This window comes from Rhipicephalus sanguineus, chromosome 10, assembly GCF_013339695.2.
Source record: "Rhipicephalus sanguineus isolate Rsan-2018 chromosome 10, BIME_Rsan_1.4, whole genome shotgun sequence".
NCBI classification, from domain to species: Eukaryota; Metazoa; Arthropoda; class Arachnida; order Ixodida; family Ixodidae; genus Rhipicephalus; species Rhipicephalus sanguineus.
This window is the reverse complement of record NC_051185.1, coordinates 137,076,078-137,086,593: the sequence shown is the minus strand read 5'-3', so window position 1 is coordinate 137,086,593 and position 10,516 is coordinate 137,076,078. Positions and strand designations below refer to the sequence as shown.

The following is a 10,516-nucleotide window of genomic DNA, read 5'->3' as shown; positions in this document are numbered from 1 at the left end:
TGACCAAAAATTGCGTAGTGGCTGCTTCCTTCCTTCACAAAAATTATGATTTATAGTGTAGTGGGTTCCGCGCAAGTGCACTTCTATTGGTTGCCAAGGAAGCCCATAAGGCTCCCATGATCCATTTCCTCAGGGCAAAGTTAATTCCCTTTCTCTATCTCTTTCTCACGTTAGCGTATGTTATAAAGTGTGGTGGGAGAATGAAATAACGACCGGGCGTCACGCAATGCGAAGTACGTAACTAGTTGGTCATTTAAAGCTTCCAACCCATTACAAAAGACTCAGTCATAATTCTTCATCGTCATCAGTCGTCCCGTCAAGAAACTGCACATAATGCCTTAAAGATGGCACCTCGCTTCTTCGCAGAATGACGAGTAATGTCATGGTGGGTGCTTCCAACTTCACAAAAATTATCGTTTGTGGCGTAGTGGGTACGTTGCTAGTGTAGTTGTATTAGTAGCCACAAGAGAGTTTATAACGGGCTCTAGAAATGCCGCTCTTCGAGCTTTCGCTGTGACTGTGCTGCGCTTTCCGCGCAGGCCTGGCGTTTTTTGGTCGTGGTGCCTGCGCATGGATCGGACTCCTGACGTACTATCTGCAACCAGCATCTCACCCTCCGCCATGGCAAAGTCAATAAAGCCTGGCGAAACGATCGCCGCGATCACTGGGCCCGGCGGCACGCTAGCAATGGGTCGCCCTAATTGGCTTCGTTTCTTCGCAACGCTGCTCATCGCGCTTTCCTTGCAGCCATTGCCGGTTCGGACCGAGAGGCAGTCCGTCGGTGTCCTACTAGATGCCGGCGTTCCGCTCCCCGGACGTGCAGACACGCTGAACAGCGATTACAATTCCCACCAAGATGGCCAAGGTGACGCACCTGCAGAAGCAGTCTGCGCAGAATCATCTGGGAAGCAGGATCGTTTTTGCTCGTGGTGTCTGCGCATGGATCGGACTCCTGACGTACTATCTGCAACCAGCATCTCACCCTCCCCCATGGCAAAGTCTATAGAGCCTGGCGAAACCATCGCCGCGATCACTGGGCCCGGCGGCACGCTAGCAACGGGTCGCCCTAATTGGCTTCTTTTCTTCGCAACGCAGGTAACGAACCAACATTACCTTTATACTAAGCGTACTAGTTCTCGCGCTTTGTTCGTGCTGCCGAGCCCACGGCGATCACTTGTGATAATGTATGACTGTACATGCATTCTGATCAAGGTACTCTTGTTAGCTGGTGATGTCGAAACTAATCCCGGCCCGCTACAAAGGCGTCGGGTGACGTGCTTGAAATGTTCAAGGTGTTACAAGGTGGGCAGTCAGCTATGATCGAGCAACTGAATTCTATCAAGGAAACGCTGTCTGAAAACGAAAAAAATTCAATGACCTTAATAGTAGACTTGACAAGATTGAATCCGACCTCAAGTCAATTCATAGCATTAACTTGCAGCTTGAAAATATTGAAATAGTCGCGAACAACTGCAGTGCTCAGGTGTCTCAACTGACTGCTCGCGTTGAAGACATGGAATGTAGATCTCGCCGATGCAACCTAGTATTCTACGGCCTTGCGGACAGGCAAAGCGAGTCCTGGCGCGATTCCGAGGAACTGATCATCCAACATGGCGAAAAAAATTTTGAAATCGCTTTTCAAATGCGTGACATCGAGAGAGCCCACAGGCTTGGGGCTTTTAAACACGGAAAGATCGACCAATTATTGTAAAGTTTGCCCATTTTAAGGACAAAGATCACATTCTTTCCAAAGGCGTTAAGCTCAAAGCACAACGTGTGGTATAAGTGAGGATTTTCCGCCGCACACCCGCTTGGCCCGCAGACGCTTAGTTGAATTTGGCAAAGCACAAAACATACCCATCAAACTGCGCCACGATAAACTAGTCTGCGGTAACAAAACGTACGTATTTGATCATCCTTCTCAGACTCTTATCAAGCACAAACGCTAGCAACTAACAAAGAAAAACTGCAATCTAGATAAGCCTCCGAAACATGATGTATCACTTCTTTACAGCAATATTCGTAGCCTGATACCGAAACGTGATTCCATAAGTAGCCTTACTTCCTCCTCTTCCAGTAACGTTGTACTAATAACCGAAACTTGGCTGAATTCTTCGGTGTCGGATGCTGAGCTCTTTCCAAATCTACCCGACTTCGATATCTTCCCTAAAGATAGGGATGACAGCACTCGCGGTGGCGGTGTGCTAATAGCGACTAATCCTCAAATAAAATGTTCCCTTGTAACCGTGCAAACACTTTTAGAAATGTTGAGGATCCGCAGTCATGCAACCAAATCGCGCGTGCTCATTGGCGTTTGTTACCGTTCACCCAGTTCTGATAGTTCTTTTACTTCAGACTTCCATGATGTATTACACAAGGTAACGCTGACTAATCCAAGTACTCCTATTTTGCTTTTTGGTGACTTCAATTTTCCGTACATTGACCGGTCCAAATTATCCGCTTGCCAAAACACAAACATATCCGCTGAATTCATAAACACGTGCCTTTTGTTCGGTCTGGCACAGTTGTCACTCGACCTACGCGCATAACTGAGCATTCGAGCAACGTTCTTGACCTTCTGCTCACGTCACATCCCGATAGCTTCTCTTCTCTTTCTTACATAGGAGGCTCTCGACGTTGTCTGAGCGACCTTCATGGGGCTTGTGTGGACGAGACACTTGTTGAGGCAATGGACCGTGCGGGCGTAGACGGAGCTGTGCATTCTGCACGTCGATGTGCCAGCGCGTTGCTTTGGCTAGACTTTACTTCGAAGTCGTCGTCGTATTCCTGGTTGTTGCGTCGGAAGGGCTCCCGCGTGAGTAGCAGGTGCAGCCGGTTGCGCCTGGGCACCGTGCCGTTTTCTGTGACGACTGTATACGACCTGGGGTGACCAGCAGACTTGAGTACTTTAGCTTTCGTCGCCCATGTTCCTTTCTTTATCCGGACCGTATCTCCCGGGTTCAGGTGCGCCAATGGTCTCCTAGAGTGGTCTGTCTGAGGACGCCGGAGCACCTCGTGCCTGGTGTTGCCTTGAACGTCAGGAATCGTTGTGCGGAGCCGTCGTCCCATCAGCAGCTCAGCGGGCGATGCGCCGCACTCGAGTGGGGTGGTCCTGAAAGCAAGCAGTCCCAACCAGAAATTTTGTTTCGCTTCACTTGTTTTTTTTTTTTTTGAGGATGCGCTTAGCTATCTGAACGCCTTTTCCCGCCAACCCATTAGAAGGTGGGTATCCTGGACTAGACGTTACATGCTTGAAATCATACAGTTGTGAGAACAACGCAAATTCACGACATGAAAATTGAGGGCCATTTTCACAGCAAACTTCCATCGGAATGCCGTGCCTAGCAAAAATCGCGCTTGTTACGTCAATGATTGTTTTGGCCGTGGTATCTTTGAGGAATTCAACTTCGGGGAAGTTGGTCAGGGCGTCGTAAACGCACAGGTACGACCTCCCGCCGTATTCAAAAATGTCAATGCCGACGCGGTACCACGGTTGGTCCGGCACGGGGCGCATCAGTAAAGACTCTCGAGGCTGGCTACATGCGTACTTTTTGCAGATAGAACACGTCTGGACGAACGATTCTATGTCAGAGTTCATTCCCGGCCAAAAAACTAGTTGTCTTGCCCTGGCTTTGCTCTTGTTACTTCCCAAGTGCCCTTGGTGAATTCTTTCCAGTGTTTCGGCTTTCATGCTAGCCGGAATAACCACTTTGCAGTCTTTGAGCAGGACTCCTTTCGCGTTTGATAACTCTCCCTCGAATCGTTTCCACGGTTCCTCCAAGCACTTTCCAGCTTCTACGTCCCGCAGCACGTTCCTTAGCTGTTCATGTCGCGCCGTTTCCGTGGCTAGCCGCCTCCATGTGCCCTCACTAACAAGTGAAGAGACTGTACTCACGGCATGTACTTCTACATCGTTGCTGTCGAGGTCGCAGGCCGTTGTCTTCGTTGTCGCACGTGACAACATGTCAGCCACGAGGAGCTGCTTACCTGAAACAAATTTCAATTGAACGTCATAACGCAGCAATCTCAAAAAGAATCTTTGCAACCTCGGAGGCATGTCACCAATCGCCTTCTGGGAGACTGCGATGAAAGGGCGGTGGTCTGTTTCAGCAATAAACTGGCAACCGTGGACGAAGTGATTAAACCTTTCACAGACAAATACCACTGCCATAGCCTCTTTTTCTATTTGAGAATAACGCTGTTGTGTTTCGGTAAGCGCTCGTGACGCGTACGCCACGGGCTTCCATGTGTCGTTGTGACTGCAACAAAGCGGCACCGATTCCGTCTCGAGGTGGACACTTTTGTTGCTTTAGCCGGATCGAATACCGACAACACGGGATGTGTGCTAAGGTAGTCGCAGAGTTCTTTCCACTCTTTCGCGTGGTTATCGGTCCATTCGAAGACTGTATCTTGTCTGATCAAGCTTCTCAAAAGAGCAGCTCTTTGAGCTAGTGAAGGGAGAAACTTGCTGAAATAATTGACGAGACCTAACATCCTTTGCACCGCGAGCTTGTCTACTGGGGTCGGCATGTGCAGCATGCAATTAAACAGCGTCTGGCTTGGCCTGATGCTTGCTTTATCGATTACGTCTCCAAGAAACTCGATTTCCTGGACGCCGATACTGCACTTCTCAGGATTGAAAGTCAATCCGGAGAGTTGTGTGGCAAGCAACACAGATTTGAGACGTTCATTGTGCTCTTCTACCGACGAGCCCCATACCAGAATATCGTCCACGTATATTTTTACGCCGGGAAGGTCTTCGAAAATTTCACTCAGAGTTTTTAACACGAAAGTGTTTTATGCCGGGGTCCACCAAGACTTTCATGACGTATTTCAGTCACGGAAATACGTCAGTAAAATGAATGCCATCAAATGGCAAAGAAAAAACTATAAGAAATGTTCCGTTGACGGGAATCGAACCCATGACCTTTCGGTCCGCGACGATAGCTGGCGGGCGTTTAGCCCACTGAGCTACCGCCAAACACGTTGCGGAGGCGACATGAATGCGCCTTTTATCTTTCACACTTGCCTCTCGCATTGCTCTTAGATAGATGGATGCTATGAGCGTCCCCTTTATAACGGGGCGGTGACATCTGTGCCACCAGGCTCGAAAAAAACAAACAAAAAAACGCGCCGTTGCAACGACTGTCCCATTCGGCGCGTTTCAAATGCAAGTTTCATTTCGTCAACGCTTTACCGCACCGTGAGGCGGCGGTTTTAGCGCAAGCCTCGTTCACAGCATCCATCTATATCGACAAATAGCTCTCCGACGCTCGCCTGGCTGTCGCAGCGCGTTCCCTGCTCGCCCTGTGAGAAGTAACGGCCAGGCTAGAGGGAAGACACGACGCGCGTAGTGTTTCTCTTCGCATTTCACGACGCTTTGAAGGAGTGCATATTGAGCATTAGTGCTTATTATGTGCTTGTTGATGCCATATTTGCGCGGCATTCACCATATGTGGAGTTCACGTATATGTTAAGAACTTCAGCTACCGCAAGTGTTAAATCATGATCGTGGGCGTTTGTCGTCAGTACGGAGATGTGCCACTAGGCCTCGACGTGAGTGCGATGCATCCACGTCACGCGGTGCTATATCTGCCAAGCAGCAGTAGACATTGTTCAAGCTATCATATACCAATGCACTATAAACAATAAAATACTTCTGTGACGACACGTTTCACTTTCGTGTTATACCAATTCCTATGACGGAGGGATCAACCACCCATTAGGGGTGTGCGAATATTCGAAAGTTTCGAATATTCGTCGAATATTACATTCGAAATATTCGTATTCGATTCGAAAATCGTGTATTCGAAAAGTTTCGAATATTCGATAACTTCGAATAATCGAAAAATTCGAATATGCGATTCAATTATCATGCATAAAATAACTCGTCTTCCACATCTCTGCTGCGTTCGTATCGCTAAAAACTTTGCCGAGAGGAGCGAGAAACATCGTAAGTACACGGAGGCACGATATCTGCCTGCGACGAGCGCCCCAATACGTATGATTTATTGCTGGTGCATCTCCGACGTGCAGCGCTGTTGGCGATCATGTAACCATACATTTTCAATATTATGCGGCCGTAACGTGCCGCACTACCACTCGTTCACTATGCGGGACCACATCTGAAGAAAGACAGTGACCCACGTGACTGGTGGCGGACTGCAGGCACCTTCAGATACCCCAGTCTGGCAAAGCTGTACCATGTACCTCCACTTCTGTTCCAAGCGAGCGTGCCTTTTCAGTGACAGGGGGGGTTGTCTCTGTTAAAAGGGAGCGCCTGCTGCCTGATCATGTGGAGCAACTCATATTTCTTCATGATAACATGTAGTCATTACTTTCATTGTGCCGTGATATTGGCTTGTGTTGTGATGTGCATTGTGCTAGCCAGGACATTGTGTTCTGGAGATAGCAGTGTATGTTGTGTTGCCAGTCAGGCTGTTAATGTTTTTTTTTTCTTCAAATAGCTACATGTTAAATAAAATATTGTTACTGTGGAGGCATTTTTCCTTTGATATTCGATATTCGATTCGATATTCGAAGGTGGATATTCGTATTCTATTCGTATTCGAAAAATTTGATATTCGCACACCCCTACCACCCATCTTTTTTGGAACACTTCTGAGGCAGATGATATGCCGAGGGGTAATCGTAAAAAGCGGTAACGACCAAATGGGGTAGAGAACGTGCAAATCCGCGATGTAGAGTCATCCAAGGGGATATGGTGAATGCTTGGGATGTAAAAACAGCGCAAAATATAGACAAGGACAGAGGAAGAGACGACACCGCGCTGAACTCGCAACTAAACTTTATTGGAAATTACACGCACATATACCAAGCATTCGACCCGGTCACGTGGCAAACCAAAGGCGTCTGCGCAGCATAGCAAACAAGGTACGAAACATGCCTAATCATTGTGAACATCAACACATGTGTAACAACCGAGAAAAAGCTAAAAACACCACCTTCATACTCTCCAAAAAGCATGCGCAACAGTCCATAACAAACTAATAATCACTTTAACCTGGCAGCGCTGAACCCAGGTACCGAAGCTCCTTTTCACCAAGGGCCACAGACGGCTTACTTACACACGTTTCCCCCTCCCTTTCAATGAAAAAAGCCTCCATCACTTCCCTAGTGCATTTGTCTCGATGCCCAAACAAACAAGTGGCTTTATCTGCCATAGGTTGGCAGCCACACTCCCTACAATGAGCTGGCAAGTGCAACGCGCCAGCTGCCGTTAATGAGGTTAAGTGTTCCCTTAGTCTCACGTTAATGCACCGCCCGGTTTGTCCTATATAAACCCCCCCGCATGACAATGGCAACTTATATACAACACACGATTTACACTGAACATATCTATTTTTTCTCTTCTCCGGACAGAACGAGCAGGTCTTTCGTAAACCCGAACTTCTTTTATGCACGCGGGAGCAAATAGAGGACAACTTATTGGGAGCGGACATCACTACACGTACCCCATACCTACTGGCCGCATTTTTTAAGCTATGTGAAAACTTGTGCACGTAGGGTACCACAACCGGTTTCTTTTCATTGCGCACGCGTTCTGTTCTCCTGTGCGTATCACTTACGCCTTTAACCCACTTGATTAGCTTTTGACAACTCCTCAAGATTTCCGTATCAGGGTAGCCCGCCAACTTCAGCCTCTCAACCTGGCTCAGGAAACTTTCTTTCAACGCATGCGTGCACGTTTTCAGGAGCGCAGCCCGCAGCGCAGCATAAATAATGCCGGACTTAACTATCTTAGAATGGCCTGAGGCGAACGGCAAGATACCCTTTACGGATCGGGGCTTGTATTGCCAACACAAATGTTCCTCGTGAAACCGCAGTCTAATATCTAGAAACTGAAACTCTCCTTTTTCAGGCAGCTCGTAGGTGAACTTTAGCCCATGGCCAGAATCCTTAAAAATGTTTAAAATGTTTAAAATATGGTGAAATCCAGAGTTAGTGTCTAAGCGGGAGAACACAGTTGCACCAGTTAGCTCGGCTTCTATATCCTCTCGTCACGGCATCATGTAGTGCTCCCTCTTTATGCACTCATTTATTTTCCTAGGGTCTATACAGAGACAAATCTTTCCGTTCCTTTTGCGAACGATCACGAGAGGACTCACCCAGTCAGTAGACTCGGTGACCCTCGTGATGATTCCGGCGTGCTCCATCCTGTCGAGTTCGTCCCGCAGTGGTTCCGTCAGGGCCAACGGTACACGTCGCACTGGTTGAATGACTGGCACAGTGTTGTTGTCTTGAAGCACCATGTGATATACTTTTTTCACGCAGCCAGTTCCAGTGAAACGATGACGAAAGTCTTTCACACTTTCTTCACAGCCGTCCTTTGATACGCTGTGAACGCGTGAGAGCAATCCAAGGCGTTCGGTTGCTTGTAGGCCCAGGATTGCTTGGCGACCTTTGCGTACTACAAAAAAAAACACGGTTGATCCCCCCGTCATAGGAATCGGAATAACACGAAAGCAAAGCGTGCTCTTGCAGAAGTAACTGAATGTTTACTGTACAGTACATTGATATAAGAGAGCTTGCACAATGTATATTGACGTCTCGCACCTAGTGGCGCCGTTTAACGTGTATGCACCCACTTTGATGATTGGTGGTACATCTTCATTCCGACGACTAACGTCCATGTTAAATGATTAAACAAACTCTTGTGGTAGCTGTAGTAGTTAACGGTGAAAGCGTAATCAGAGAACGAGGTGTGATAGCCAGAAGAGCGTCGCATATTGGACGCAGAACTTGGTCGCATCCCGCGGCATGTTAAAATGTGATTGAACCCCACGTCCGGACTAGAGGGAAACGCAAAGCGCGTCGTGCCGCCCCGGTAGCCCGGCCGCGATTTTTCTCGGGGCGAGCGCGTGAGCATGGAACGCGGCGTTACAGCCAGGTGAGGCAGGCGCGCGTCGCAGAGCTATTTTTGGTTTGTATTAGCGTGATGCTGACCGAGGCCGACGCTTTTACGACGCTTGGGAAAAGGTCGCCACCTCGCGGTGTGTTAAAGCATTGACAAAATTCAACTTCTATTGCAAACGCGCCGAATGGGACGGACGCGTAACGCGTTGCAGGTGCTAATCGCGGAGGCCACAGCAATGACGAATACTTTACCTTACCACTCCCAGAGGTCAACAACACCCAGCCGACCGCGAGAGTGGTAGATATAAAAGGCGCGCTCGTAAAGCCTCCAGAGTCTGTGACCGTGGCGCAGTGGATAGCGTGCCCGGCATCTGTTGTTGCGGACCGAGCGGTCGTGGGGTTCGATGTCCGTTGACGGTACCTTTTTTTCTTTACCATGTGATTGTGTCTATTTTTTCGACGTCGTTTCCGTGACGGAAAAACGTCACTGAAGTCTTGGTGGACCCCGGCATAAAACACTTTCGGGTTAACAAAATCGAGAGGAATAGCTCGGTCACCGAGCGTCACTTCCGTACAGACTACTCCAAGATGCTTGATCGTGTCTCCACCATATGAATGTAGCACCACGCTACTCTGCTTCATTTCAGGGCTTGGGTGCATCTTATTGTATATACCAACGGGCAGCAAGTTGGCCTGAGACCCTGTATCTACTTTAAGTTCGACCGAAACGTTGTTTACGGTCATTCGAACCGTCCAATCACGTTGGCTTATTACTCCTCTTGCCGATATCTCTAAAACGCTGAAGTCATCTTCGTGATCTTGAATTTCTTCAACCAGCGCGGAGGATATGTAGCAAATTGAAAATGGTTCCTCTTTTGGCATTTTCTGCAAGTTCGTCCGAACGCAGGACAGTTTCCAGGCTGATGTGTGCGGCCGCATTTGGAGCACTTGTACATCTTCACTTGCGCCGTTTTGGGGTTCGGGCTTGCGTTACGAACGGCGTCGACTTGTTTTTGACCTTGTTCCCAGGTTTCTTGGCGAAGCGCTGATGTTTCGGCTGCCTTGCAGACGTGCTCAGCCTTCTGCAGTGTCAATTCGCAGTCCCTGAGCAGCTTTTCTGTGACCCTGTCGTCGTTGGTTCCGTACACAATCTGGTTTCGGACCATAGAATCCAGAAGCGTGCCGAAATTGCATGATCGTGCCTGTTTCTTCAGATCCCGCAAAAAGTGTTCGAATGGCTCACCTTGGCTTTGCACTCTCTTCTGAAATACGTAGCGTTCATGTACTTCGTTGGTTTGCAACGTGAAATATTCGTCGAATTTCTTGATGACCGTCGCGTAGTCGGCCTTGTCTTTGCCTTCCGTGAAGTTCAGTGTGTTAAATATCTCGGTGGTGTCTTCCCCTGCGACACTGAGAAGGAGCGCTGTCTTCGACGACACTGATCGCTGTTTGTCATTTGGTTCCGATGCCACTAGGAAATGCTCGAATCTCTGCTTAAATGTCTGCCAATTCTTGCTTACTTCTCCCGTCGTATTTAACGGACCATGTAGCCTCAACGAATCCACTGCGTATTCCTCGCAGCGCTGGCCGTCGAAGATCAACCACTTCTGGCACCATGTGTCGTCACGTCCAGGAAACC

At 48.5% G+C, this 10,516-nt stretch overlaps 1 long non-coding RNA gene across 1 annotated transcript; it reads right to left on the bottom strand.

Moving 5' to 3' along the window:
- Positions 1–2,931: 2,931 nt before the first annotated feature.
- Positions 2,932–8,417, bottom strand: LOC119406761 (uncharacterized). Its single transcript, XR_007417671.1, has 3 exons — positions 8,130–8,417; positions 3,896–3,987; positions 2,932–3,112 (listed from the first exon to the last, which is right to left on the bottom strand). It is a non-coding gene; the product is annotated as an uncharacterized LOC119406761 (long non-coding RNA).
- Between the last annotated feature and the right edge of the window lie 2,099 nt (positions 8,418–10,516).